Source organism: Astatotilapia calliptera, chromosome 3, assembly GCF_964374335.1.
Source record: "Astatotilapia calliptera chromosome 3, fAstCal68.1, whole genome shotgun sequence".
In the NCBI taxonomy this organism is placed as follows: Eukaryota; Metazoa; Chordata; class Actinopteri; order Cichliformes; family Cichlidae; genus Astatotilapia; species Astatotilapia calliptera.
Window position 1 is genome coordinate 24,584,794 of NC_137424.1, and position 27,195 is coordinate 24,611,988.

A 27,195-nucleotide genomic window follows, 5' to 3' on the forward strand; every position below is an offset into this window, starting at 1 on the left:
GATGTGGTGTAAGTGGCCTCAATAGCAACTAATGCCCTGGTGTGGTGTAAGTGGCCTCAGCCAGCAGCCACAGGCACTGGTGTGGTGTAAGTGGCCTCAGCCAGCAGCCACAGGCCCTGGTGTGGTGTAAGTGGCCTCAGCCAGCAGCCACAGGCCCTGGTGTGGTGTAAGTGGCCTGAGCCAGCAGCCACAGGCCCTGGTGTGGTGTATGTGGCCTCAGCCAGAAGCCACAGGCACTGGTGTGGTGTAAGTGCCCTCAGCCAGCAGCCACAGGCCCTGGTGTGGTGTAAGTGACCTCAGCCAGCAGCCACAGGCCCTGGTGTGGTGTAAGTGGCCTCAGCCAGCAGCCACAGGCCCTGGTGTGGTGTAAGTGGCCTCAGCCAGTGCCACAGGCCCTGGTGTGGTGTAAGTGGCCTGAGCAAGAGTCACAGACCCTGGTGTGGTGTAATTGGCCTCAATAGCAACTAATGCCCTGGTGTGGTGTAGGTGGCCTCAGCCAGCAGCCACAGGCCCTGGTGTGGTGTAAGTGGCCTCAGCCAGTGCCACAGGCCCTGGTGTGGTGTAAGTGGCCTGAGCAAGAGCCACAGGCCCTGGTGTGGTGTAAGTGGCCTCAGCCAGCAGCCACAGGCCCTGGTGTGGTGTAAGTGGCCTGAGCAAGAGCCACAGGCCCTGGTGTGGTGTAAGTGGCCTCAGCCAGAAGCCACAGGCACTGGTGTGGTGTAAGTGCCCTCAGCCAGCAGCCACAGGCCCTGGTGTGGTGTAAGTGACCTCAGCCAGCAGCCACAGGCCCTGGTGTGGTGTAAGTGGCCTCAGCCAGCAGCCACAGGCCCTGGTGTGGTGTAAGTGGCCTCAGCCAGTGCCACAGGCCCTGGTGTGGTGTAAGTGGCCTGAGCAAGAGTCACAGACCCTGGTGTGGTGTAATTGGCCTCAATAGCAACTAATGCCCTGGTGTGGTGTAGGTGGCCTCAGCCAGCAGCCACAGGCCCTGATGTGGTGTAAGTGGCCCCAGCCGGTCACTCAGGCCCTGGTGTGGTGTAGGTGGCATCAGCTAGCAGCACAAGACATTGGAAAAGAGCCAAAATCAATGTCGTTAATGTGCCCTCATTAATGGGCAGCTGCTTTTGGTCTTTTAATACACCCCTTCTCTGGATCAAAAGCGGTTCAATGACATGAAAATGAAAGGCTTACAGCACCAGGTATTCCCAGGTAGTCTCCCATCCAAGTACTAACCAAGCCCAGCCCTGCTTAGCTTCCGAGATCAGACGAGGTCGGGCGTGCTCAGGGTGGTATGGCCGTAAGCTGCTGGCCCCAGCACAATGTCTCAATTTATGGATTCAACTGATTAGGTGGCAAGTACCTGAAGTTACGAAGACAATCCTTTAACCATACCTGCATGTTTGCATAATACCCTAACCCAAAGGCTCAGTTTAGCATTTATCTAACAGCACAGGCCATGGATTGTTGAAGATGGCCTCAGGAACCAGCACAGGGCCTGGTGTGTTGTACATGGCCACAGCTAGCAGCACAGGGCCTGGTTTGGTGAAGATGGCCTCGGCCAGAAGCGCAGGGCCTGGTGTGATGTGAGTGGCCTGAGCAAGAGCCACAGGCCCTGGTGTGGTGTAAGTGGCCTCAGCCAGAAGCCACAGGCACTGGTGTGGTGTAAGTGGCCTCAGCCAGCAGCCACAGGCCCTGGTGTGGTGTAAGTGGCCTCAGCCAGCAGCCACAGGCCCTGGTGTGGTGTAAGTGGCCTCAGCCAGCAGCCACAGGCCCTGGTGTGGTGTAAGTGGACTCAGCCAGAGCCACAGGCCCTGGTGTGGTGTAAGTGGCCTCAGCCAGTGCCACAGGCCCTGGTGTGGTGTAAGTGGCCTGAGAAAGAGCCAAAGACCCTGGTGTGGTGTAATTGGCCTCAATAGCAACTTATGCCCTGGTGTGGTGTAAGTGGCCTCAGCCAGCAGCCACAGGCCCTGGTGTGGTGTAAGTGGCCTCAATAGCAACTAATGCCCTGGTGTGGTGTAAGTGGCCTCAGCCAGCAGCCACAGGCCCTGGTGTGGTGTAAGTGGCCTCAGCCAGCAGCCACAGGCCCTGGTGTGGTGTAAGTGGCCTGAGCAAGAGCCACAGGCCCTGGTGTGGTGTAAGTGGCCTCAGCCAGAAGCCACAGGCACTGGTGTGGTGTAAGGGGCCTCAATAGCAACTAATGCCCTGGTGTGGTGTAAGTGACCTCAGCCAGCAGCCACAGGCCCTGGTGTGGTGTAAGTGGCCTCAGCCAGCAGCCACAGGCCCTGGTGTGGTGTAAGTGGCCTCAGCCAGTGCCACAGACCCTGGTGTGGTGTAATTGGCCTCAATAGCAACTAATGCCCTGGTGTGGTGTAAGTGGCCTCAGCCAGCAGCCACAGGCCCTGGTGTGGTGTAAGTGGCCTCAGCCAGCAGCCACAGGACCTGATGTGGTGTAAGTGGCCCCAGCCGGTCACTCAGGCCCTGGTGTGGTGTAGGTGGCATCAGCTAGCAGCACAAGACATTGGAAAACAGCCAAAAGCAATGTCGTTAATGTGCCCTCATTAATGGGCAGCTGCTTTTGGTCTTTTAATACACCCCTTCTCTGGATCAAAAGCGGTTCAATGACATGAAAATGAAAGGCTTACAGCACCAGGTATTCCCCCATCCAAGTACTAACCAAGCCCAGCCCTGCTTAGCTTCCGAGATCAGACGAGGTCGGGCGTGCTCAGGGTGGTATGGCCGTAAGCTGCTGGCCCCAGCACAATGTCTCAATTTATGGATTCAACTGATTAGGTGGCAAGTACCTGAAGTTACGAAGACAATCCTTTAACCATACCTGCATGTTTGCATAATACCCTAACCCAAAGGCTCAGTTTAGCATTTATCTAACAGCACAGGCCCTGGATTGTTGAAGATGGCCTCAGGAACCAGCACAGGGCCTGGTGTGTTGTACATGGCCACAGCTAGCAGCACAGGGCCTGGTGTGATGTGAGTGGCCTGAGCCAGAAGCCACAGGCACTGGTGTGGTGTAAGTGGCCTCAGCCAGCAGCCACAGGCCCTGGTGTGGTGTAAGTGGCCTCAGCCAGCAGCCACAGGCCCTGGTGTGGTGTAAGTGGCCTCAGCCAGCAGCCACAGGCCCTGGTGTGGTGTAAGTGGCCTCAGCCAGAGCCACAGGTCCTGGTGTGGTGTAAGTGGCCTCAGCCAGTGCCACAGGCCCTGGTGTGGTGTAAGTGGCCTCAGCCAGAAGCCACAGGCCCTGGTGTGGTGTAAGTGGCCTCAGCCAGCAGCCACAGGCCCTGGTGTGGTGTAAGTGGCCTCAGCCAGAGCCACAGGTCCTGGTGTGGTGTAAGTGGCCTCAGCCAGTGCCACAGGCCCTGGTGTGGTGTAAGTGGCCAAAGCAAGAGCCACAGACCCTGGTGTGGTGTAATTGGCCTCAATAGCAACTAATGCCCTGGTGTGGTGTAGGTGGCCTCAGCCAGCAGCCACAGGCCCTGGTGTGGTGTAAGTGGCCTCAATAGCAACTAATGCCCTGGTGTGGTGTAAGTGGCCTCAGCCAGCAGCCACAGGCCCTGGTGTGGTGTAAGTGGCCTCAGCCAGAGCCACAGGTCCGGGTGTGGTGTAAGTGGCCTCAGCCAGAGCCACAGGTCCTGGTGTGGTGTAAGTGGCCTCAGCCAGTGCCACAGGCCCTGGTGTGGTGTAAGTGGCCTCAGCCAGCAGCCACAGGCCCTGGTGTGGTGTAAGTGGCCTCAGCCAGCAGCCACAGGCCCTGGTGTGGTGTAAGTGGCCTCAGCCAGAGCCACAGGTCCTGGTGTGGTGTAAGTCGCCTCAGCCAGTGCCACAGGCCCTGGTGTGGTGTAAGTGGCCTGAGCAAGAGCCACAGACCCTGTTGTGGTGTAATTGGCCTCAATAGCAACTAAGGCCCTGGTGTGGTGTAGGTGGCCTCAGCCAGTAGCCACAGGCCCTGGTGTGGTGTAAGTGGCCTCAGCCAGCAGCCACAGGCACTGGTGTGGTGTAAGTGCCCTCAGCCAGCAGCCACAGGCCCTGGTGTGGTGTAAGTGGCCTCAGCCAGCAGCCACAGGCCCTGGTGTGGTGTAAGTGGCCTCAGCCAGCAGCACAGGCCCTGGTGTGGTGTAAGTGGCCTGAGCAAGAGCCACAGGCCCTGGTGTGGTGTAAGTGGCCTCAGCCAGAAGCCACAGGCACTGGTGTGGTGTAAGTGCCCTCAGCCAGCAGCCACAGGCCCTGGTGTGGTGTAAGTGACCTCAGCCAGCAGCCACAGGCCCTGGTGTGGTGTAAGTGGCCTCAGCCAGCAGCCACAGGCCCTGGTGTGGTGTAAGTGGCCTCAGCCAGTGCCACAGGCCCTGGTGTGGTGTAAGTGGCCTGAGCAAGAGTCACAGACCCTGGTGTGGTGTAATTGGCCTCAATAGCAACTAATGCCCTGGTGTGGTGTAGGTGGCCTCAGCCAGCAGCCACAGGCCCTGGTGCGGTGTAAGTGGCCTCAGCCAGTGCCACAGGCCCTGGTGTGGTGTAAGTGGCCTGAGCAAGAGCCACCGACCCTGGTGTGGTGTAATTGGCCTCAATAGCAACTAATGCCCTGGTCTGGTGTAGGTGGCCTCAGCCAGCAGCCACAGGCCCTGGTGTGGTGTAAGTGGCCTCAGCCAGTGCCACAGGCCCTGGTGTGGTGTAAGGGGCCTCAATAGCAACTAATGCCCTGGTGTGGTGTAAGTGGCCTCAGCCAGCAGCCACAGGCCCTGGTGTGGTGTAAGTGGCCTGAGCAAGAGCCACAGGCACTGGTGTGGTGTAAGTGCCCTCAGCCAGCAGCCACAGGCCCTGGTGTGGTGTAAGTGGCCTCAGCCAGCAGCCACAGGCCCTGGTGTGGTGTAAGTGGCCTCAGCCAGCAGCCACAGGCCATGGTGTGGTGTAAGTGGCCTCAGCCAGCAGCCACAGGCCCTGGTGTGGTGTAAGTGGCCTCAGCCAGTGCCACAGGCCCTGGTGTGGTGTAAGTGGCCTGAGCAAGAGTCACAGACCCTGGTGTGGTGTAATTGGCCTCAATAGCAACTAATGCCCTGGTGTGGTGTAGGTGGCCTCAGCCAGCAGCCACAGGCCCTGGTGTGGTGTAAGTGGCCTCAGCCAGCAGCCCCAGGCCCTGGTGTGGTGTAAGTGGCCTGAGCAAGAGCCACAGACCCTGGTGTGGTGTAATTGGCCTCAATAGCAACTAATGCCCTGGTGTGGTGTAAGTGGCCTCAGCCAGCAGCCACAGGCCCTGGTGTGGTGTAAGTGGCCTCATCCAGCAGCCACAGGCCCTGATGTGGTGTAAGTGGCCCCAGCCGGTCACTCAGGCCCTGGTGTGGTGTAGGTGGCATCAGCTAGCAGCACAAGACATTGGAAAACAGCCAAAAGCAATGTCGTTAATGTGCCCTCATTAATGGGCAGCTGCTTTTGGTCTTTTAATACACCCCTTCTCTGGATCAAAAGCGGTTCAATGACATGAAAATGAAAGGCTTATAGCACCAGGTATTCCCAGGCAGTCTCCCATCCAAGTACTAACCAAGCCCAGCCCTGCTTAGCTTCCGAGATTAGACGAGGTCGGGCGTGCTCAGGGTGGTATGGCCGTAAGCTGCTGGCCCCAGCACAATGTCTCAATTTATGGATTCAACTGATTAGGTGGCAAGTACCTGAAGTTACGAAGACAATCCTTTAACCATACCTGCATGTTTGCATAATACCCTAACCCAAAGGCTCAGTTTAGCATTTATCTAACAGCACAGGCCCTGGATTGTTGAAGATGGCCTCAGGAACCAGCACAGGGCCTGGTGTGGTGTAAGTGGCCTCAGCCAGAGCCACAGGCCCTGGTATAGTGTAAGTGGCCTCAACCAGTGCCACAGGCCCTGGTGGGGTGTAAGTGGCCTGAGCAAGAGCCACAGACCCTGGTGTGGTGTAATTGGCCTCAATAGCAACTAATGCCCTGGTGTGGTGTAGGTGGCCTCAGCCAGCAGCCACAGGCCCTGGTGTGGTGTAAGTGGCCTCAGCCAGCAGCCACAGGCCCTGGTGTGGTGTAAGTGGCCTCAGCCAGCAGCCACAGGCCCTGGTGTGGTGTAAGTGGCCTCAGCCAGAGCCACAGGTCCTGGTGTGGTGTAAGTGGCCTCAGCCAGTGCCACAGGCCCTGGTGTGGTGTAAGTGGCCTCAGCCAGAAGCCACAGGCCCTGGTGTGGTGTAAGTGGCCTCAGCCAGCAGCCACAGGCCCTGGTGTGGTGTAAGTGGCCTCAGCCAGAGCCACAGGTCCTGGTGTGGTGTAAGTGGCCTCAGCCAGTGCCACAGGCCCTGGTGTGGTGTAAGTGGCCAAAGCAAGAGCCACAGACCCTGGTGTGGTGTAATTGGCCTCAATAGCAACTAATGCCCTGGTGTGGTGTAGGTGGCCTCAGCCAGCAGCCACAGGCCCTGGTGTGGTGTAAGTGGCCTCAATAGCAACTAATGCCCTGGTGTGGTGTAAGTGGCCTCAGCCAGCAGCCACAGGCCCTGGTGTGGTGTAAGTGGCCTCAGCCAGAGCCACAGGTCCGGGTGTGGTGTAAGTGGCCTCAGCCAGAGCCACAGGTCCTGGTGTGGTGTAAGTGGCCTCAGCCAGTGCCACAGGCCCTGGTGTGGTGTAAGTGGCCTCAGCCAGCAGCCACAGGCCCTGGTGTGGTGTAAGTGGCCTCAGCCAGCAGCCACAGGCCCTGGTGTGGTGTAAGTGGCCTCAGCCAGAGCCACAGGTCCTGGTGTGGTGTAAGTCGCCTCAGCCAGTGCCACAGGCCCTGGTGTGGTGTAAGTGGCCTGAGCAAGAGCCACAGACCCTGTTGTGGTGTAATTGGCCTCAATAGCAACTAAGGCCCTGGTGTGGTGTAGGTGGCCTCAGCCAGTAGCCACAGGCCCTGGTGTGGTGTAAGTGGCCTCAGCCAGCAGCCACAGGCACTGGTGTGGTGTAAGTGCCCTCAGCCAGCAGCCACAGGCCCTGGTGTGGTGTAAGTGGCCTCAGCCAGCAGCCACAGGCCCTGGTGTGGTGTAAGTGGCCTCAGCCAGCAGCACAGGCCCTGGTGTGGTGTAAGTGGCCTGAGCAAGAGCCACAGGCCCTGGTGTGGTGTAAGTGGCCTCAGCCAGAAGCCACAGGCACTGGTGTGGTGTAAGTGCCCTCAGCCAGCAGCCACAGGCCCTGGTGTGGTGTAAGTGACCTCAGCCAGCAGCCACAGGCCCTGGTGTGGTGTAAGTGGCCTCAGCCAGCAGCCACAGGCCCTGGTGTGGTGTAAGTGGCCTCAGCCAGTGCCACAGGCCCTGGTGTGGTGTAAGTGGCCTGAGCAAGAGTCACAGACCCTGGTGTGGTGTAATTGGCCTCAATAGCAACTAATGCCCTGGTGTGGTGTAGGTGGCCTCAGCCAGCAGCCACAGGCCCTGGTGCGGTGTAAGTGGCCTCAGCCAGTGCCACAGGCCCTGGTGTGGTGTAAGTGGCCTGAGCAAGAGCCACCGACCCTGGTGTGGTGTAATTGGCCTCAATAGCAACTAATGCCCTGGTCTGGTGTAGGTGGCCTCAGCCAGCAGCCACAGGCCCTGGTGTGGTGTAAGTGGCCTCAGCCAGTGCCACAGGCCCTGGTGTGGTGTAAGGGGCCTCAATAGCAACTAATGCCCTGGTGTGGTGTAAGTGGCCTCAGCCAGCAGCCACAGGCCCTGGTGTGGTGTAAGTGGCCTGAGCAAGAGCCACAGGCACTGGTGTGGTGTAAGTGCCCTCAGCCAGCAGCCACAGGCCCTGGTGTGGTGTAAGTGGCCTCAGCCAGCAGCCACAGGCCCTGGTGTGGTGTAAGTGGCCTCAGCCAGCAGCCACAGGCCATGGTGTGGTGTAAGTGGCCTCAGCCAGCAGCCACAGGCCCTGGTGTGGTGTAAGTGGCCTCAGCCAGTGCCACAGGCCCTGGTGTGGTGTAAGTGGCCTGAGCAAGAGTCACAGACCCTGGTGTGGTGTAATTGGCCTCAATAGCAACTAATGCCCTGGTGTGGTGTAGGTGGCCTCAGCCAGCAGCCACAGGCCCTGGTGTGGTGTAAGTGGCCTCAGCCAGCAGCCCCAGGCCCTGGTGTGGTGTAAGTGGCCTGAGCAAGAGCCACAGACCCTGGTGTGGTGTAATTGGCCTCAATAGCAACTAATGCCCTGGTGTGGTGTAAGTGGCCTCAGCCAGCAGCCACAGGCCCTGGTGTGGTGTAAGTGGCCTCATCCAGCAGCCACAGGCCCTGATGTGGTGTAAGTGGCCCCAGCCGGTCACTCAGGCCCTGGTGTGGTGTAGGTGGCATCAGCTAGCAGCACAAGACATTGGAAAACAGCCAAAAGCAATGTCGTTAATGTGCCCTCATTAATGGGCAGCTGCTTTTGGTCTTTTAATACACCCCTTCTCTGGATCAAAAGCGGTTCAATGACATGAAAATGAAAGGCTTATAGCACCAGGTATTCCCAGGCAGTCTCCCATCCAAGTACTAACCAAGCCCAGCCCTGCTTAGCTTCCGAGATTAGACGAGGTCGGGCGTGCTCAGGGTGGTATGGCCGTAAGCTGCTGGCCCCAGCACAATGTCTCAATTTATGGATTCAACTGATTAGGTGGCAAGTACCTGAAGTTACGAAGACAATCCTTTAACCATACCTGCATGTTTGCATAATACCCTAACCCAAAGGCTCAGTTTAGCATTTATCTAACAGCACAGGCCCTGGATTGTTGAAGATGGCCTCAGGAACCAGCACAGGGCCTGGTGTGGTGTAAGTGGCCTCAGCCAGAGCCACAGGCCCTGGTATAGTGTAAGTGGCCTCAACCAGTGCCACAGGCCCTGGTGGGGTGTAAGTGGCCTGAGCAAGAGCCACAGACCCTGGTGTGGTGTAATTGGCCTCAATAGCAACTAATGCCCTGGTGTGGTGTAGGTGGCCTCAGCCAGCAGCCACAGGCCCTGGTGTGGTGTAAGTGGCCTCAGCCAGTGCCACAGGCCCCGGTGTTGTATAAGGGGCCTCAATAGCAACTAATGCCCTGGTGTGGTGTAGGTGGCCTCAGCCAGCAGCCACAGGCCCTGATGTGGTGTAAGTGGCCTCAATAGCAACTAATGCCCTGGTGTGGTGTAAGTGGCCTCAGCCAGCAGCCACAGGCACTGGTGTGGTGTAAGTGGCCTCAGCCAGCAGCCACAGGCCCTGGTGTGGTGTAAGTGGCCTCAGCCAGCAGCCACAGGCCCTGGTGTGGTGTAAGTGGCCTGAGCCAGCAGCCACAGGCCCTGGTGTGGTGTATGTGGCCTCAGCCAGAAGCCACAGGCACTGGTGTGGTGTAAGTGCCCTCAGCCAGCAGCCACAGGCCCTGGTGTGGTGTAAGTGACCTCAGCCAGCAGCCACAGGCCCTGGTGTGGTGTAAGTGGCCTCAGCCAGCAGCCACAGGCCCTGGTGTGGTGTAAGTGGCCTCAGCCAGTGCCACAGGCCCTGGTGTGGTGTAAGTGGCCTGAGCAAGAGTCACAGACCCTGGTGTGGTGTAATTGGCCTCAATAGCAACTAATGCCCTGGTGTGGTGTAGGTGGCCTCAGCCAGCAGCCACAGGCCCTGGTGTGGTGTAAGTGGCCTCAGCCAGTGCCACAGGCCCTGGTGTGGTGTAAGTGGCCTGAGCAAGAGCCACAGGCCCTGGTGTGGTGTAAGTGGCCTCAGCCAGCAGCCACAGGCCCTGGTGTGGTGTAAGTGGCCTGAGCAAGAGCCACAGGCCCTGGTGTGGTGTAAGTGGCCTCAGCCAGAAGCCACAGGCACTGGTGTGGTGTAAGTGCCCTCAGCCAGCAGCCACAGGCCCTGGTGTGGTGTAAGTGACCTCAGCCAGCAGCCACAGGCCCTGGTGTGGTGTAAGTGGCCTCAGCCAGCAGCCACAGGCCCTGGTGTGGTGTAAGTGGCCTCAGCCAGTGCCACAGGCCCTGGTGTGGTGTAAGTGGCCTGAGCAAGAGTCACAGACCCTGGTGTGGTGTAATTGGCCTCAATAGCAACTAATGCCCTGGTGTGGTGTAGGTGGCCTCAGCCTGCAGCCACAGGCCCTGATGTGGTGTAAGTGGCCCCTGCCGGTCACTCAGGCCCTGGTGTGGTGTAGGTGGCATCAGCTAGCAGCACAAGACATTGGAAAAGAGCCAAAATCAATGTCGTTAATGTGCCCTCATTAATGGGCAGCTGCTTTTGGTCTTTTAATACACCCCTTCTCTGGATCAAAAGCGGTTCAATGACATGAAAATGAAAGGCTTACAGCACCAGGTATTCCCAGGTAGTCTCCCATCCAAGTACTAACCAAGCCCAGCCCTGTTTAGCTTCCGAGATCAGACGAGGTCGGGCATGCTCAGGGTGGTATGGCCGTAAGCTGCTGGCCCCAGCACAATGTCTCAATTTATGGATTCAACTGATTAGGTGGCAAGTACCTGGAGTTACGAAGACAATCCTTTAACCATACCTGCATGTTTGCATAATACCCTAACCCAAAGGCTCAGTTTAGCATTTATCTAACAGCACAGGCCCTGGATTGTTGAAGATGGCCTCAGGAACCAGCACAGGGCCTGGTGTGTTGTACATGGCCACAGCTAGCAGCACAGGGCCTGGTTTGGTGAAGATGGCCTCGGCCAGAAGCGCAGGGCCTGGTGTGATGTGAGTGGCCTGAGCAAGAGCCACAGGCCCTGGTGTGGTGTAAGTGGCCTCAGCCAGAAGCCACAGGCACTGGTGTGGTGTAAGTGGCCTCAGCCAGCAGCCACAGGACCTGGTGTGGTGTAAGTGGCCTCAGCCAGCAGCCACAGGCCCTGGTGTGGTGTAAGTGGCCTCAGCCAGCAGCCACAGGCCCTGGTGTGGTGTAAGTGGCCTCAGCCAGCAGCCACAGGCCCTGGTGTGGTGTAAGTGGCCTCAGCCAGAGCCACAGGCCCTGGTGTAGTGTAAGTGGCCTCAGCCAGTGCCACAGGCCCTGGTGTGGTGTAAGTGGCCTGAGCAAGAGCCACAGACCCTGGTGTGGTGTAATTGGCCTCAATAGCAACTAATGCCCTGTTGTGGTGTATGTGGCCTCAGCCAGCAGCCACAGGCCCTGGTGTAGTGTAAGTGGCCTCAGCCAGTGCCACAGGCCCTGGTGTGGTGTAAGTGGCCTGAGCAAGAGCCACAGACCCTGGTGTGGTGTAATTGGCCTCAATAGCAACTAATGCCCTGTTGTGGTGTAAGTGGCCTCAGCCAGTGCCACAGGCCCTGGTGTGGTGTAAGGGGCCTCAATAGCAACAAATGCCCTGGTGTGGTGTAAGTGGCCTCAGCCAGCAGCCACAGGCACTGGTGTGGTGTAAGTGGCCTCAGCCAGCAGCCACAGGCCCTGGTGTGGTGTAAGTGGCCTCAGCCAGCAGCCACAGGCCCTGGTGTGGTGTAAGTGGCCTGAGCCAGCAGCCACAGGCCCTGGTGTGGTGTAAGTGGCCTCAGCCAGAAGCCACAGGCACTGGTGTGGTGTAAGTGCCCTCAGCCAGCAGCCACAGGCCCTGGTGTGGTGTAAGTGACCTCAGCCAGCAGCCACAGGCCCTGGTGTGGTGTAAGTGGCCTCAGCCAGCAGCCACAGGCCCTGGTGTGGTGTAAGTGGCCTCAGCCAGTGCCACAGGCCCTGGTGTGGTGTAAGTGGCCTGAGCAAGAGTCACAGACCCTGGTGTGGTGTAATTGGCCTCAATAGCAACTAATGCCCTGGTGTGGTGTAGGTGGCCTCAGCCAGCAGCCACAGGCCCTGGTGTGGTGTAAGTGGCCTCAGCCAGTGCCACAGGCCCTGGTGTGGTGTAAGTGGCCTGAGCAAGAGCCACAGGCCCTGGTGTGGTGTAAGTGGCCTCAGCCAGCAGCCACAGGCCTTGGTGTGGTGTAAGTGGCCTGAGCAAGAGCCACAGGCCCTGGTGTGGTGTAAGTGGCCTCAGCCAGAAGCCACAGGCACTGGTGTGGTGTAAGTGCCCTCAGCCAGCAGCCACAGGCCCTGGTGTGGTGTAAGTGACCTCAGCCAGCAGCCACAGGCCCTGGTGTGGTGTAAGTGGCCTCAGCCAGCAGCCACAGGCCCTGGTGTGGTGTAAGTGGCCTCAGCCAGTGCCACAGGCCCTGGTGTGGTGTAAGTGGCCTGAGCAAGAGTCACAGACCCTGGTGTGGTGTAATTGGCCTCAATAGCAACTAATGCCCTGGTGTGGTGTAGGTGGCCTCAGCCAGCAGCCACAGGCCCTGGTGTGGTGTAAGTGGCCTCAGCCAGTGCCACAGGCCCTGGTGTGGTGTAAGTGGCCTGAGCAAGAGCCACAGACCCTGGTGTGGTGTAATTGGCCTCAATAGCAACTAATGCCCTGGTGTGGTGTAAGTGGCCTCAGCCAGCAGCCACAGGCCCTGGTGTGGTGTAAGTGGCCTCAGCCAGCAGCCACAGGCCCTGGTGTGGTGTAAGTGGCCTCAGCCAGCAGCCACAGGCCCTGGTGTGGTGTAAGTGGCCTCAGCCAGAGCCACAGGCCCTGGTGTGGTGTAAGTGGCCTCAGCCAGTGCCACAGGCCCTGGTGTGGTGTAAGTGGCCTGAGCAAGAGCCAAAGACCCTGGTGTGGTGTAATTGGCCTCAATAGCAACTTATGCCCTGGTGTGGTGTAAGTGGCCTCAGCCAGCAGCCACAGGCCCTGGTGTGGTGTAAGTGGCCTCAATAGCAACTAATGCCCTGGTGTGGTGTAAGTGGCCTCAGCCAGCAGCCACAGGCCCTGGTGTGGTGTAAGTGGCCTCAGCCAGCAGCCACAGGCCCTGGTGTGGTGTAAGTGGCCTGAGCAAGAGCCACAGGCCCTGGTGTGGTGTAAGTGGCCTCAGCCAGAAGCCACAGGCACTGGTGTGGTGTAAGGGGCCTCAATAGCAACTAATGCCCTGGTGTGGTGTAAGTGACCTCAGCCAGCAGCCACAGGCCCTGGTGTGGTGTAAGTGGCCTCAGCCAGCAGCCACAGGCCCTGGTGTGGTGTAAGTGGCCTCAGCCAGTGCCACAGACCCTGGTGTGGTGTAATTGGCCTCAATAGCAACTAATGCCCTGGTGTGGTGTAAGTGGCCTCAGCCAGCAGCCACAGGCCCTGGTGTGGTGTAAGTGGCCTCAGCCAGCAGCCACAGGCCCTGATGTGGTGTAAGTGGCCCCAGCCGGTCACTCAGGCCCTGGTGTGGTGTAGGTGGCATCAGCTAGCAGCACAAGACATTGGAAAACAGCCAAAAGCAATGTCGTTAATGTGCCCTCATTAATGGGCAGCTGCTTTTGGTCTTTTAATACACCCCTTCTCTGGATCAAAAGCGGTTCAATGACATGAAAATGAAAGGCTTACAGCACCAGGTATTCCCAGGTAGTCTCCCATCCAAGTACTAACCAAGCCCAGCCCTGCTTAGCTTCCGAGATCAGACGAGGTCGGGCGTGCTCAGGGTGGTATGGCCGTAAGCTGCTGGCCCCAGCACAATGTCTCAATTTATGGATTCAACTGATTAGGTGGCAAGTACCTGAAGTTACGAAGACAATCCTTTAACCATACCTGCATGTTTGCATAATACCCTAACCCAAAGGCTCAGTTTAGCATTTATCTAACAGCACAGGCCCTGGATTGTTGAAGATGGCCTCAGGAACCAGCACAGGGCCTGGTGTGTTGTACATGGCCACAGCTAGCAGCACAGGGCCTGGTGTGATGTGAGTGGCCTCGGCCAGAAGCCACAGGCACTGGTGTGGTGTAAGTGGCCTCAGCCAGCAGCCACAGGCCCTGGTGTGGTGTAAGTGGCCTCAGCCAGCAGCCACAGGCCCTGGTGTGGTGTAAGTGGCCTCAGCCAGCAGCCACAGGCCCTGGTGTGGTGTAAGTGGCCTCAGCCAGAGCCACAGGTCCTGGTGTGGTGTAAGTGGCCTCAGCCAGTGCCACAGGCCCTGGTGTGGTGTAAGTGGCCTCAGCCAGAAGCCACAGACCCTGGTGTGGTGTAAGTGGCCTCAGCCAGCAGCCACAGGCCCTGGTGTGGTGTAATTGGCCTCAGCCAGAGCCACAGGTCCTGGTGTGGTGTAAGTGGCCTCAGCCAGTGCCACAGGCCCTGGTGTGGTGTAAGTGGCCTGAGCAAGAGCCACAGACCCTGGTGTGGTGTAATTGGCCTCAATAGCAACTAATGCCCTGGTGTGGTGTAGGTGGCCTCAGCCAGCAGCCACAGGCCCTGGTGTGGTGTAAGTGGCCTCAATAGCAACTAATGCCCTGGTGTGGTGTAAGTGGCCTCAGCCAGCAGCCACAGGCCCTGGTGTGGTGTAAGTGGCCTCAGCCAGAGCCACAGGTCCTGGTGTGGTGTAAGTGGCCTCAGCCAGAGCCACAGGTCCTGGTGTGGTGTAAGTGGCCTCAGCCAGTGCCACAGGCCCTGGTGTGGTGTAAGTGGCCTCAGCCAGCAGCCACAGGCCCTGGTGTGGTGTAAGTGGCCTCAGCCAGCAGCCACAGGCCCTGGTGTGGTGTAAGTGGCCTCAGCCAGCAGCCACAGGCCCTGGTGTGGTGTAAGTGGCCTCAGCCAGCAGCCACAGGCCCTGGTGTGGTGTAAGTGGCCTCAGCCAGAGCCACAGGTCCTGGTGTGGTGTAAGTGGCCTCAGCCAGTGCCACAGGCCCTGGTGTGGTGTAAGTGGCCTGAGCAAGAGCCACAGACCCTGTTGTGGTGTAATTGGCCTCAATAGCAACTAATGCCCTGGTGTGGTGTAGGTGGCCTCAGCCAGCAGCCACAGGCCCTGGTGTGGTGTCAGTGGCCTCAATAGCAACTAATGCCCTGGTGTGGTGTAAGTGGCCTCAGCCAGCAGCCACAGGCCCTGGTGTGGTGTAAGTGGCTTGAGCAAGAGCCACAGACCCTGGTGTGGTGTAATTGGCCTCAATAGCAACTAAGGCCCTGGTGTGGTGTAGGTGGCCTCAGCCAGCAGCCACAGGCCCTGGTGTGGTGTAAGTGGCCTCAGCCAGCAGCCACAGGCCCTGGTGTGGTGTAAGTGGCCTCAGCCAGCAGCCACAGGCCCTGATGTGGTGTAAGTGGCCCCAGCCGGTCACTCAGGCCCTGGTGTGGTGTAGGTGGCATCAGCTAGCAGCACAAGACATTGGAAAACAGCCAAAAGCAATGTCGTTAATGTGCCCTCATTAATGGGCAGCTGCTTTTGGTCTTTTAATACACCCCTTCTCTGGATCAAAAGCGGTTCAGTGACATGAAAATGAAATGCTTACAGCACCAGGTATTCCCAGGCGGTCTCCCATCCAAGTACTAACCAAGCCCAGCCCTGCTTATCTTCCGAGATCAGACGAGGTCGGGCGTGCTCAGGGTGGTATGGCCGTAAGCTGCTGGCCCCAGCACAATGTCTCAATTTATGGATTCAACTGATTAGGTGGCAAGTACCTGAAGTTACGAAGACAATCCTTTAACCATACCTGCATTTTTGCATAATACCCTAACCCAAAGGCTCAGTTTAGCATTTATCTAACAGCACAGGCCCTGGATTGTTGAAGATGGCCTCAGGAACCAGCACAGGGCCTGGTGTGTTGTACATGGCCACAGCAAGCAGCACAGGGCCAGGTTTGGTGAAGATGGCCTCGGCCAGAAGCACAGGGTCTGGTGTGATATGACTGGCCTGAGCAAGAGCCACAGGCCCTGGTGTGGTGTAAGTGGCCTCAGCCAGAAGCCACAGGCACTGGTGTGGTGTAAGTGGCCTCAGCCAGCAGCCACAGGCCCTGGTGTGGTGTAAGTGGCCTCAGCCAGCAGCCACAGGCCCTGGTGTGGTGTAAGTGGCCTCAGCCAGCAGCCACAGGCCCTGGTGTGGTGTAAGTGGCCTCAGCCAGCAGCCACAGGCCCTGGTGTGGTGTAAGTGGCCTCAGCCAGCAGCCACAGGCCCTGGTGTGGTGTAAGTGGCCTCAGCCAGAGCCACAGGCCCTGGTATAGTGTAGGTGGCCTCAACCAGTGCCACAGGCCCTGGTGGGGTGTAAGTGGCCTGAGCAAGAGCCACAGACCCTGGTGTGGTGTAATTGGCCTCAATAGCAACTAATGCCCTGGTGTGGTGTAGGTGGCCTCAGCCAGCAGCCACAGGCCCTGGTGTGGTGTAAGTGGCCTCAGCCAGTGCCACAGGCCCTGGTGTGGTGTAAGGGGCCTCAATAGCAACTAATGCCCTGGTGTGGTGTAGGTGGCCTCAGCCAGCAGCCACAGGCCCTGGTGTGGTGTAGGTGGCCTCAGCCAGCAGCCACAGGCCCTGATGTGGTGTAAGTGGCCTCAATAGCAACTAATGCCCTGGTGTGGTGTAAGTGGCCTCAGCCAGCAGCCACAGGCACTGGTGTGGTGTAAGTGGCCTCAGCCAGCAGCCACAGGCCCTGGTGTGGTGTAAGTGGCCTCAGCCAGCAGCCACAGGCCCTGGTGTGGTGTAAGTGGCCTGAGCAAGAGCCACAGGCCCTGGTGTGGTGTAAGTGGCCTCAGCCAGAAGCCACAGGCACTGGTGTGGTGTAAGTGCCCTCAGCCAGCAGCCACAGGCCCTGGTGTGGTGTAAGTGGCCTCAGCCAGCAGCCACAGGCCCTGATGTGGTGTAAGTGGCCCCAGCCGGTCACTCAGGCCCTGGTGTGGTGTAGGCGGCATCAGCTAGCAGCACAAGACATTGGAAAAGAGCCAAAAGCAATGTCGTTAATGTGCCCTCATTAATGGGCAGCTGCTTTTGGTCTTTTAATACACCCCTTCTCTGGATCAAAAGCGGTTCAATGACATGAAAATGAAAGGCTTACAGCACCAGGTATTCCCAGGTAGTCTCCCATCCAAATACTAACCAAGCCCAGCCCTGCTTAGCTTCCGAGATCAGACGAGGTCGGGCATGCTCAGGGTGGTATGGCCGTAAGCTGCTGGCCCCAGCACAATGTCTCAATTTATGGATTCAACTGATTAGGTGGCAAGTACCTGAAGTTACGAAGACAATCCTTTAACCATACCTGCATGTTTGCATAATACCCTAACCCAAAGGCTCAGTTTAGCATTTATCTAACAGCACAGGCCCTGGATTGTTGAAGATGGCCTCAGGAACCAGCACAGGGCCTGGTGTGTTGTACATGGCCACAGCTAGCAGCACAGGGCCTGGTTTGGTGAAGATGGCCTCGGCCAGAAGCGCAGGGCCTGGTGTGATGTGAGTGGCCTGAGCAAGAGCCACAGGCCCTGGTGTGGTGCAAGTGGCCTCAGCCAGAAGCCACAGGCACTGGTGTGGTGTAAGTGGCCTCAGCCAGCAGCCACAGGCCCTGGTGTGGTGTAAGTGCCCTCAGCCAGCAGCCACAGGCCCTGGTGTGGTGTAAGTGGCCTCAGCCAGCAGCCACAGGCCCTGATGTGGTGTAAGTGGCCTCAGCCGGTCACTCAGGCCCTGGTGTGGTGTAGGTGGCATCAGCTAGCAGCACAAGACATTGGAAAACAGCCAAAAGCAATGTCGTTAATGTGCCCTCATTAATGGGCAGCTGCTTTTGGTCTTTTAATACACCCCTTCTCTGGATCAAAAGCGGTTCAATGACATGAAAATGAAAGGCTTATAGCACCAGGTATTCCCAGGCAGTCTCCCATCCAAGTACTAACCAAGCCCAGCCCTGCTTAGCTTCCGAGATTAGACGAGGTCGGGCGTGCTCAGGGTGGTATGGCCGTAAGCTGCTGGCCCCAGCACAATGTCTCAATTTATGGATTCAAGTGATTAGGTGGCAAGTACCTGAAGTTACGAAGACAATCCTTTAACCATACCTGCATGTTTGCATAATACCCTAACCCAAAGGCTCAGTTTAGCATTTATCTAACAGCACAGGCCCTGGATTGTTGAAGATGGCCTCAGGAACCAGCACAGGGCCTGGTGTGTTGTACATGGCCACAGCAAGAAGCACAGGGCCTGGTTTGGTGAAGATGGCCTCGGCGAGAAGCGCAGGGCCTGGTGTGATGTGACTGGCCTGAGCAAGAGCCACAGGCCCTGGTGTGGTGTAAGTGGCCTCAGCCAGAAGCCACAGGCACTGGTGTGGTGTAAGTGGCCTCAGCCAGCAGCCACAGGCCCTGGTGTGGTGTAAGTGGCCTCAGCCAGCAGCCACAGGCCCTGGTGTGGTGTAAGTGGCCTCAGCCAGCAGCCACAGGCCCTGGTGTGGTGTAAGTGGCCTCAGCCAGCAGCCACAGGCCCTGGTGTGGTGTAAGTGGCCTCAGCCAGCAGCCACAGGCCCTGGTGTGGTGTAAGTGGCCTCAGCCAGAGCCACAGGCCCTGGTATAGTGTAAGTGGCCTCAACCAGTGCCACAGGCCCTGGTGGGGTGTAAGTGGCCTGAGCAAGAGCCACAGACCCTGGTGTGGTGTAATTGGCCTCAATAGCAACTAATGCCCTGGTGTGGTGTAGGTGGCCTCAGCCAGCAGCCACAGGCCCTGGTGTGGTGTAAGTGGCCTCAGCCAGTGCCACAGGCCCCGGTGTTGTATAAGGGGCCTCAATAGCAACTAATGCCCTGGTGTGGTGTAAGTGGCCTCAGCCAGTGCCAAAGGCCCTGATGTGGTGTAAGTGGCCTCAATAGCAACTAATGCCCTGGTGTGGTGTAAGTGGCCTCAGCCAGCAGCCACAGGCACTGGTGTGGTGTAAGTGGCCTCAGCCAGCAGCCACAGGCCCTGGTGTGGTGTAAGTGGCCTCAGCCAGCAGCCACAGGCCCTGGTGTGGTGTAAGTGGCCTGAGCCAGCAGCCACAGGCCCTGGTGTGGTGTATGTGGCCTCAGCCAGAAGCCACAGGCACTGGTGTGGTGTAAGTGCCCTCAGCCAGCAGCCACAGGCCCTGGTGTGGTGTAAGTGACCTCAGCCAGCAGCCACAGGCCCTGGTGTGGTGTAAGTGGCCTCAGCCAGCAGCCACAGGCCCTGGTGTGGTGTAAGTGGCCTCAGCCAGTGCCACAGGCCCTGGTGTGGTGTAAGTGGCCTGAGCAAGAGTCACAGACCCTGGTGTGGTGTAATTGGCCTCAATAGCAACTAATGCCCTGGTGTGGTGTAGGTGGCCTCAGCCAGCAGCCACAGGCCCTGGTGTGGTGTAAGTGGCCTCAGCCAGTGCCACAGGCCCTGGTGTGGTGTAAGTGGCCTGAGCAAGAGCCACAGGCCCTGGTGTGGTGTAAGTGGCCTCAGCCAGCAGCCACAGGCCCTGGTGTGGTGTAAGTGGCCTGAGCAAGAGCCACAGGCCCTGGTGTGGTGTAAGTGGCCTCAGCCAGAAGCCACAGGCACTGGTGTGGTGTAAGTGCCCTCAGCCAGCAGCCACAGGCCCTGGTGTGGTGTAAGTGACCTCAGCCAGCAGCCACAGGCCCTGGTGTGGTGTAAGTGGCCTCAGCCAGCAGCCACAGGCCCTGGTGTGGTGTAAGTGGCCTCAGCCAGTGCCACAGGCCCTGGTGTGGTGTAAGTGGCCTGAGCAAGAGTCACAGACCCTGGTGTGGTGTAATTGGCCTCAATAGCAACTAATGCCCTGGTGTGGTGTAGGTGGCCTCAGCCAGCAGCCACAGGCCCTGATGTGGTGTAAGTGGCCCCAGCCGGTCACTCAGGCCCTGGTGTGGTGTAGGTGGCATCAGCTAGCAGCACAAGACATTGGAAAAGAGCCAAAATCAATGTCGTTAATGTGCCCTCATTAATGGGCAGCTGCTTTTGGTCTTTTAATACACCCCTTCTCTGGATCAAAAGCGGTTCAATGACATGAAAATGAAAGGCTTACAGCACCAGGTATTCCCAGGTAGTCTCCCATCCAAGTACTAACCAAGCCCAGCCCTGTTTAGCTTCCGAGATCAGACGAGGTCGGGCATGCTCAGGGTGGTATGGCCGTAAGCTGCTGGCCCCAGCACAATGTCTCAATTTATGGATTCAACTGATTAGGTGGCAAGTACCTGGAGTTACGAAGACAATCCTTTAACCATACCTGCATGTTTGCATAATACCCTAACCCAAAGGCTCAGTTTAGCATTTATCTAACAGCACAGGCCCTGGATTGTTGAAGATGGCCTCAGGAACCAGCACAGGGCCTGGTGTGTTGTACATGGCCACAGCTAGCAGCACAGGGCCTGGTTTGGTGAAGATGGCCTCGGCCAGAAGCGCAGGGCCTGGTGTGATGTGAGTGGCCTGAGCAAGAGCCACAGGCCCTGGTGTGGTGTAAGTGGCCTCAGCCAGAAGCCACAGGCACTGGTGTGGTGTAAGTGGCCTCAGCCAGCAGCCACAGGACCTGGTGTGGTGTAAGTGGCCTCAGCCAGCAGCCACAGGCCCTGGTGTGGTGTAAGTGGCCTCAGCCAGCAGCCACAGGCCCTGGTGTGGTGTAAGTGGCCTCAGCCAGAGCCACAGGCCCTGGTGTAGTGTAAGTGGCCTCAGCCAGTGCCACAGGCCCTGGTGTGGTGTAAGTGGCCTGAGCAAGAGCCACAGACCCTGGTGTGGTGTAATTGGCCTCAATAGCAACTAATGCCCTGTTGTGGTGTATGTGGCCTCAGCCAGCAGCCACAGGCCCTGGTGTAGTGTAAGTGGCCTCAGCCAGTGCCACAGGCCCTGGTGTGGTGTAAGTGGCCTGAGCAAGAGCCACAGACCCTGGTGTGGTGTAATTGGCCTCAATAGCAACTAATGCCCTGTTGTGGTGTAAGTGGCCTCAGCCAGTGCCACAGGCCCTGGTGTGGTGTAAGGGGCCTCAATAGCAACAAATGCCCTGGTGTGGTGTAAGTGGCCTCAGCCAGCAGCCACAGGCACTGGTGTGGTGTAAGTGGCCTCAGCCAGCAGCCACAGGCCCTGGTGTGGTGTAAGTGGCCTCAGCCAGCAGCCACAGGCCCTGGTGTGGTGTAAGTGGCCTGAGCCAGCAGCCACAGGCCCTGGTGTGGTGTAAGTGGCCTCAGCCAGAAGCCACAGGCACTGGTGTGGTGTAAGTGCCCTCAGCCAGCAGCCACAGGCCCTGGTGTGGTGTAAGTGACCTCAGCCAGCAGCCACAGGCCCTGGTGTGGTGTAAGTGGCCTCAGCCAGCAGCCACAGGCCCTGGTGTGGTGTAAGTGGCCTCAGCCAGTGCCACAGGCCCTGGTGTGGTGTAAGTGGCCTGAGCAAGAGTCACAGACCCTGGTGTGGTGTAATTGGCCTCAATAGCAACTAATGCCCTGGTGTGGTGTAGGTGGCCTCAGCCAGCAGCCACAGGCCCTGGTGTGGTGTAAGTGGCCTCAGCCAGTGCCACAGGCCCTGGTGTGGTGTAAGTGGCCTGAGCAAGAGCCACAGGCCCTGGTGTGGTGTAAGTGGCCTCAGCCAGCAGCCACAGGCCTTGGTGTGGTGTAAGTGGCCTGAGCAAGAGCCACAGGCCCTGGTGTGGTGTAAGTGGCCTCAGCCAGAAGCCACAGGCACTGGTGTGGTGTAAGTGCCCTCAGCCAGCAGCCACAGGCCCTGGTGTGGTGTAAGTGACCTCAGCCAGCAGCCACAGGCCCTGGTGTGGTGTAAGTGGCCTCAGCCAGCAGCCACAGGCCCTGGTGTGGTGTAAGTGGCCTCAGCCAGTGCCACAGGCCCTGGTGTGGTGTAAGTGGCCTGAGCAAGAGTCACAGACCCTGGTGTGGTGTAATTGGCCTCAATAGCAACTAATGCCCTGGTGTGGTGTAGGTGGCCTCAGCCAGCAGCCACAGGCCCTGGTGTGGTGTAAGTGGCCTCAGCCAGTGCCACAGGCCCTGGTGTGGTGTAAGTGGCCTGAGCAAGAGCCACAGACCCTGGTGTGGTGTAATTGGCCTCAATAGCAACTAATGCCCTGGTGTGGTGTAAGTGGCCTCAGCCAGCAGCCACAGGCCCTGGTGTGGTGTAAGTGGCCTCAGCCAGCAGCCACAGGCCCTGGTGTGGTGTAAGTGGCCTCAGCCAGCAGCCACAGGCCCTGGTGTGGTGTAAGTGGCCTCAGCCAGAGCCACAGGCCCTGGTGTGGTGTAAGTGGCCTCAGCCAGTGCCACAGGCCCTGGTGTGGTGTAAGTGGCCTGAGCAAGAGCCAAAGACCCTGGTGTGGTGTAATTGGCCTCAATAGCAACTTATGCCCTGGTGTGGTGTAAGTGGCCTCAGCCAGCAGCCACAGGCCCTGGTGTGGTGTAAGTGGCCTCAATAGCAACTAATGCCCTGGTGTGGTGTAAGTGGCCTCAGCCAGCAGCCACAGGCCCTGGTGTGGTGTAAGTGGCCTCAGCCAGCAGCCACAGGCCCTGGTGTGGTGTAAGTGGCCTGAGCAAGAGCCACAGGCCCTGGTGTGGTGTAAGTGGCCTCAGCCAGAAGCCACAGGCACTGGTGTGGTGTAAGGGGCCTCAATAGCAACTAATGCCCTGGTGTGGTGTAAGTGACCTCAGCCAGCAGCCACAGGCCCTGGTGTGGTGTAAGTGGCCTCAGCCAGCAGCCACAGGCCCTGGTGTGGTGTAAGTGGCCTCAGCCAGTGCCACAGACCCTGGTGTGGTGTAATTGGCCTCAATAGCAACTAATGCCCTGGTGTGGTGTAAGTGACCTCAGCCAGCAGCCACAGGCCCTGGTGTGGTGTAAGTGGCCTCAGCCAGCAGCCACAGGCCCTGGTGTGGTGTAAGTGGCCTCAATAGCAACTAATGCCCTGGTGTGGTGTAAGTGGCCTCAGCCAGCAGCCACAGGCCCTGGTGTGGTGTAAGTGGCCTCAGCCAGCAGCCACAGGCCCTGGTGTGGTGTAAGTGGCCTGAGCAAGAGCCACAGGCCCTGGTGTGGTGTAAGTGGCCTCAGCCAGAAGCCACAGGCACTGGTGTGGTGTAAGGGGCCTCAATAGCAACTAATGCCCTGGTGTGGTGTAAGTGACCTCAGCCAGCAGCCACAGGCCCTGGTGTGGTGTAAGTGGCCTCAGCCAGCAGCCACAGGCCCTGGTGTGGTGTAAGTGGCCTCAGCCAGTGCCACAGGCCCTGGTGTGGTGTAAGTGGCCTCAGCCAGCAGCCACAGGCCCTGATGTGGTGTAAGTGGCCCCAGCCGGTCACTCAGGCCCTGGTGTGGTGTAGGTGGCATCAGCTAGCAGCACAAGACATTGGAAAACAGCCAAAAGCAATGTCGTTAATGTGCCCTCATTAATGGGCAGCTGCTTTTGGTCTTTTAATACACCCCTTCTCTGGATCAAAAGCGGTTCAATGACATGAAAATGAAAGGCTTACAGCACCAGGTATTCCCAGGTAGTCTCCCATCCAAGTACTAACCAAGCCCAGCCCTGCTTAGCTTCCGAGATCAGACGAGGTCGGGCGTGCTCAGGGTGGTATGGCCGTAAGCTGCTGGCCCCAGCACAATGTCTCAATTTATGGATTCAACTGATTAGGTGGCAAGTACCTGAAGTTACGAAGACAATCCTTTAACCATACCTGCATGTTTGCATAATACCCTAACCCAAAGGCTCAGTTTAGCATTTATCTAACAGCACAGGCCCTGGATTGTTGAAGATGGCCTCAGGAACCAGCACAGGGCCTGGTGTGTTGTACATGGCCACAGCTAGCAGCACAGGGCCTGGTGTGATGTGAGTGGCCTCGGCCAGAAGCCACAGGCACTGGTGTGGTGTAAGTGGCCTCAGCCAGCAGCCACAGGCCCTGGTGTGGTGTAAGTGGCCTCAGCCAGCAGCCACAGGCCCTGGTGTGGTGTAAGTGGCCTCAGCCAGCAGCCACAGGCCCTGGTGTGGTGTAAGTGGCCTCAGCCAGAGCCACAGGTCCTGGTGTGGTGTAAGTGGCCTCAGCCAGTGCCACAGGCCCTGGTGTGGTGTAAGTGGCCTCAGCCAGAAGCCACAGGCCCTGGTGTGGTGTAAGTGGCCTCAGCCAGCAGCCACAGGCCCTGGTGTGGTGTAATTGGCCTCAGCCAGAGCCACAGGTCCTGGTGTGGTGTAAGTGGCCTCAGCCAGTGCCACAGGCCCTGGTGTGGTGTAAGTGGCCTGAGCAAGAGCCACAGACCCTGGTGTGGTGTAATTGGCCTCAATAGCAACTAATGCCCTGGTGTGGTGTAGGTGGCCTCAGCCAGCAGCCACAGGCCCTGGTGTGGTGTAAGTGGCCTCAATAGCAACTAATGCCCTGGTGTGGTGTAAGTGGCCTCAGCCAGCAGCCACAGGCCCTGGTGTGGTGTAAGTGGCCTCAGCCAGAGCCACAGGTCCTGGTGTGGTGTAAGTGGCCTCAGCCAGAGCCACAGGTCCTGGTGTGGTGTAAGTGGCCTCAGCCAGTGCCACAGGCCCTGGTGTGGTGTAAGTGGCCTCAGCCAGCAGCCACAGGCCCTGGTGTGGTGTAAGTGGCCTCAGCCAGCAGCCACAGGCCCTGGTGTGGTGTAAGTGGCCTCAGCCAGCAGCCACAGGCCCTGGTGTGGTGTAAGTGGCCTCAGCCAGCAGCCACAGGCCCTGGTGTGGTGTAAGTGGCCTCAGCCAGAGCCACAGGTCCTGGTGTGGTGTAAGTGGCCTCAGCCAGTGCCACAGGCCCTGGTGTGGTGTAAGTGGCCTGAGCAAGAGCCACAGACCCTGTTGTGGTGTAATTGGCCTCAATAGCAACTAATGCCCTGGTGTGGTGTAGGTGGCCTCAGCCAGCAGCCACAGGCCCTGGTGTGGTGTCAGTGGCCTCAATAGCAACTAATGCCCTGGTGTGGTGTAAGTGGCCTCAGCCAGCAGCCACAGGCCCTGGTGTGGTGTAAGTGGCTTGAGCAAGAGCCACAGACCCTGGTGTGGTGTAATTGGCCTCAATAGCAACTAAGGCCCTGGTGTGGTGTAGGTGGCCTCAGCCAGCAGCCACAGGCCCTGGTGTGGTGTAAGTGGCCTCAGCCAGCAGCCACAGGCCCTGGTGTGGTGTAAGTGGCCTCAGCCAGCAGCCACAGGCCCTGATGTGGTGTAAGTGGCCCCAGCCGGTCACTCAGGCCCTGGTGTGGTGTAGGTGGCATCAGCTAGCAGCACAAGACATTGGAAAACAGCCAAAAGCAATGTCGTTAATGTGCCCTCATTAATGGGCAGCTGCTTTTGGTCTTTTAATACACCCCTTCTCTGGATCAAAAGCGGTTCAGTGACATGAAAATGAAATGCTTACAGCACCAGGTATTCCCAGGCGGTCTCCCATCCAAGTACTAACCAAGCCCAGCCCTGCTTATCTTCCGAGATCAGACGAGGTCGGGCGTGCTCAGGGTGGTATGGCCGTAAGCTGCTGGCCCCAGCACAATGTCTCAATTTATGGATTCAACTGATTAGGTGGCAAGTACCTGAAGTTACGAAGACAATCCTTTAACCATACCTGCATTTTTGCATAATACCCTAACCCAAAGGCTCAGTTTAGCATTTATCTAACAGCACAGGCCCTGGATTGTTGAAGATGGCCTCAGGAACCAGCACAGGGCCTGGTGTGTTGTACATGGCCACAGCAAGCAGCACAGGGCCAGGTTTGGTGAAGATGGCCTCGGCCAGAAGCACAGGGTCTGGTGTGATATGAGTGGCCTGAGCAAGAGCCACAGGCCCTGGTGTGGTGTAAGTGGCCTCAGCCAGAAGCCACAGGCCCTGGTGTGGTGTAGGTGGCCTCAGCCAGCAGCCACAGGCCCTTGTGTGGTGTAAGTGGCCTCAGCCAGCAGCCACAGGCCCTGGTGTGGTGTAAGTGGCCTCAGCCAGCAGCCACAGGCCCTGGTGTGGTGTAATTGGCCTCACTAGCAACTAAGGCCCTGGTGTGGTGTAAGTGGCCTCAGCCAGCAGCCACAGGCCCTGGTGTGGTGTAAGTGTTCTCAGCCAGTGCCACAGGCCCTGGTGTGGTGTAAGGGGCCTCAATAGCAACTAATGCCCTGGTGTGGTGTAAGTGGCCTCAGCCAGCAGCCACAGGCACTGGTGTGGTGTAAGTGCCCTCAACAAGATGCCACAGGCCCTGGTGTGGTGTAAGTGGCCTCAGCCAGCAGCCACAGGCCCTGGTGTGGTGTAAGTGGCCTCAGCCAGCAGCCACAGGTCCTGGTGTGGTGTAAGTGGCCCAAGCAAGAGCCACAGGCCCTGGTGTGGTGTAAGTGGCCTCAGCCAGAAGCCACAGGCACTGGTGTGGTGTAAGTGCCCTCAGCCAGCAGCCACAGGCCCTGGTGTGGTGTAAGTGACCTCAGCCAGCAGCCACAGGCCCTGGTGTGGTGTAAGTGGCCTCAGCCAGCAGCCACAGGCCCTGGTGTGGTGTAAGTGGCCTCAGCCAGTGCCACAGGCACTGGTGTGGTGTAAGTGGCCTGAGCAAGAGTCACAGACCCTGGTGTGGTGTAATTGGCCTCAATAGCAACTAATGCCCTGGTGTGGTGTAGGTGGCCTCAGCCAGCAGCCACAGGCCCTGGTGTGGTGTAAGTGGCCTCAGCCAGTGCCACAGGCCCTGGTGTGGTGTAAGTGGCCTGAGCAAGAGCCACAGACCCTCGTGTGGTGTAATTGGCCTCAATAGCAACTAATGCCCTGGTGTGGTGTAAGTGGCCTCAGCCAGCAGCCACAGGCCCTGGTGTGGTGTAAGTGGCCTCAGAAGCAAATAAGGCCGTATTGTGGTGTATGTGGCCTCAGCCAGGAGCCACAGGCCCTGGTGTGGTGTAAGTGGCCTGAGCAAGAGCCACAGACCCTGGTGTGGTGTAAGTGGCCTCAGCCAGCAGCCACAGGCCTTGGTGTGGTGTAAGTCGCCTCAGCCAGAAGCCACAGGCACTGGTGTGGTGTAAGTGGCCTCAGCCAGCAGCCACAGGCCCTGGTGTGGTGTAATTGGCCTCAATAGCAACTAAGGCCCTGGTGTGGTGTAAGTGGCCTCATCCAGAGCCACAGGCCCTGGTGTGGTGTAAGTGGCCTCAGAAGCAAATAAGGCCGTGGTGTGGTGTAAGTGGCCTCAGCCAGAAGCCACAGGCACTGGTGTGGTGTAAGTGGCCTCAGCCAGCAGCCACAGGCCCTGGTGTGGTGTAAGTGACTTCAGCCAGTGCCACAGGCCCTGGTGTGGTGTAAGTGGCCTGAGCAAGAGCCACCGACCCTGGTGTGGTGTAATTGGCCTCAATAGCAACTAATGCCCTGGTCTGGTGTAGGTGGCCTCAGCCAGCAGCCACAGGCCCTGGTGTGGTGTAAGTGGCCTCAGCCAGTGCCACAGGCCCTGGTGTGGTGTAAGGGGCCTCAATAGCAACTAATGCCCTGGTGTGGTGTAAGTGGCCTCAGCCAACAGCCACAGGCACTGGTGTGGTGTAAGTGCCCTCAGCCAGCAGCCATAGGCCCTGGTGTGGTGTAAGTGGCCTCAGCCAGCAGCCACAGGCCCTGGTGTGGTGTAAGTGGCCTGAGCAA

At 58.4% G+C, this 27,195-nt stretch overlaps 8 non-coding genes and 4 pseudogenes across 8 annotated transcripts; all 12 read right to left on the bottom strand.

Annotated features, from left to right (window-relative positions):
• Window positions 1-1,181: 1,181 nt before the first annotated feature.
• On the bottom strand, window positions 1,182-1,300 carry LOC145427848 (5S ribosomal RNA). Its single transcript, XR_013908390.1, has one exon. It is a non-coding gene; the product is annotated as a 5S ribosomal RNA (ribosomal RNA).
• Window positions 1,301-2,632: 1,332 nt separating this feature from the next.
• LOC145427418 (5S ribosomal RNA) lies at window positions 2,633-2,741 on the bottom strand (annotated as a pseudogene).
• Window positions 2,742-5,490: 2,749 nt separating this feature from the next.
• On the bottom strand, window positions 5,491-5,609 carry LOC145427325 (5S ribosomal RNA; annotated as a pseudogene).
• Window positions 5,610-8,434: 2,825 nt separating this feature from the next.
• On the bottom strand, window positions 8,435-8,553 carry LOC145427326 (5S ribosomal RNA; annotated as a pseudogene).
• Window positions 8,554-10,240: 1,687 nt separating this feature from the next.
• On the bottom strand, window positions 10,241-10,359 carry LOC145426910 (5S ribosomal RNA). Its single transcript, XR_013907631.1, has one exon. It is a non-coding gene; the product is annotated as a 5S ribosomal RNA (ribosomal RNA).
• A 2,945-nt stretch (window positions 10,360-13,304) lies between these two features.
• On the bottom strand, window positions 13,305-13,423 carry LOC145427849 (5S ribosomal RNA). The gene has a single exon (XR_013908391.1). It is a non-coding gene; the product is annotated as a 5S ribosomal RNA (ribosomal RNA).
• A 1,765-nt stretch (window positions 13,424-15,188) lies between these two features.
• LOC145426866 (5S ribosomal RNA) lies at window positions 15,189-15,307 on the bottom strand. The gene has a single exon (XR_013907587.1). It is a non-coding gene; the product is annotated as a 5S ribosomal RNA (ribosomal RNA).
• Window positions 15,308-16,721: 1,414 nt separating this feature from the next.
• LOC145427132 (5S ribosomal RNA) lies at window positions 16,722-16,840 on the bottom strand. The gene has a single exon (XR_013907856.1). It is a non-coding gene; the product is annotated as a 5S ribosomal RNA (ribosomal RNA).
• A 665-nt stretch (window positions 16,841-17,505) lies between these two features.
• LOC145427327 (5S ribosomal RNA) lies at window positions 17,506-17,624 on the bottom strand (annotated as a pseudogene).
• Window positions 17,625-19,667: 2,043 nt separating this feature from the next.
• Window positions 19,668-19,786, bottom strand: LOC145426912 (5S ribosomal RNA). Its single transcript, XR_013907633.1, has one exon. It is a non-coding gene; the product is annotated as a 5S ribosomal RNA (ribosomal RNA).
• Window positions 19,787-23,085: 3,299 nt separating this feature from the next.
• Window positions 23,086-23,204, bottom strand: LOC145427850 (5S ribosomal RNA). The gene has a single exon (XR_013908392.1). It is a non-coding gene; the product is annotated as a 5S ribosomal RNA (ribosomal RNA).
• Window positions 23,205-24,969: 1,765 nt separating this feature from the next.
• Window positions 24,970-25,088, bottom strand: LOC145426877 (5S ribosomal RNA). The gene has a single exon (XR_013907598.1). It is a non-coding gene; the product is annotated as a 5S ribosomal RNA (ribosomal RNA).
• Window positions 25,089-27,195: the final 2,107 nt, after the last annotated feature.